Below are 690 nucleotides of genomic sequence, written 5' to 3' on the forward strand. Positions count from 1 at the left end.
GTACTATAAAGGATAATCATTAATGTATTGAGTATTATGATTTTTTTTTTTTATTGAATTTTCATTTATTTTGATATTTTTAGAAGTGACTTGTATTAAGAGACTAGAAACACTTATCTTCTTCCTTGCAAGTAATTTTTTATTATCTTGAAAAATCAGTGCTGCATTATCAATAATATAGGCCTGTACATGGGAAAGTTTTGTAAAATGTCATGTCCTCAGTTGCAAGTTGTCCTGTGGCAACTGGAGAATATGCTTTCATGAGATGTTGAAAAGGGTGTATATGCTCATCACTAGGGAACGTTTTGGTGTACATACGTTTTTTTTAAATACACACAAAGTATGCATCTACATTGAGTTGATATTATTATTATTAAATGCTACAGTATTTAAGCGGCAGGATTCTCTGACTTCTTTAGATTTTTAGAATTGATTAAAAGCTTGAGGGCATATGGTGGTCTCTTATATTTGATAATTGTCACTTTCTATAGATTTTTCCTTTCTAAATTTCCCAGCTGTAGCATTTTGTAGCCAGAATTCTTCAGGTTTGTATGTTTAAATCACTTACTTCTGCACCACAGATGCATGTTTCTTCATACAGGTTTGAACCATGAGCATTTTTCCATCTTTGCCCTTGTACCTTATTTAAGACAGCCTTTGTTAATTGAAATGGAAGTTTTGATTTATTTA

Source organism: Penaeus monodon, chromosome 34 (genome assembly GCF_015228065.2).
Source record: "Penaeus monodon isolate SGIC_2016 chromosome 34, NSTDA_Pmon_1, whole genome shotgun sequence".
Taxonomy (NCBI): domain Eukaryota; kingdom Metazoa; phylum Arthropoda; class Malacostraca; order Decapoda; family Penaeidae; genus Penaeus; species Penaeus monodon.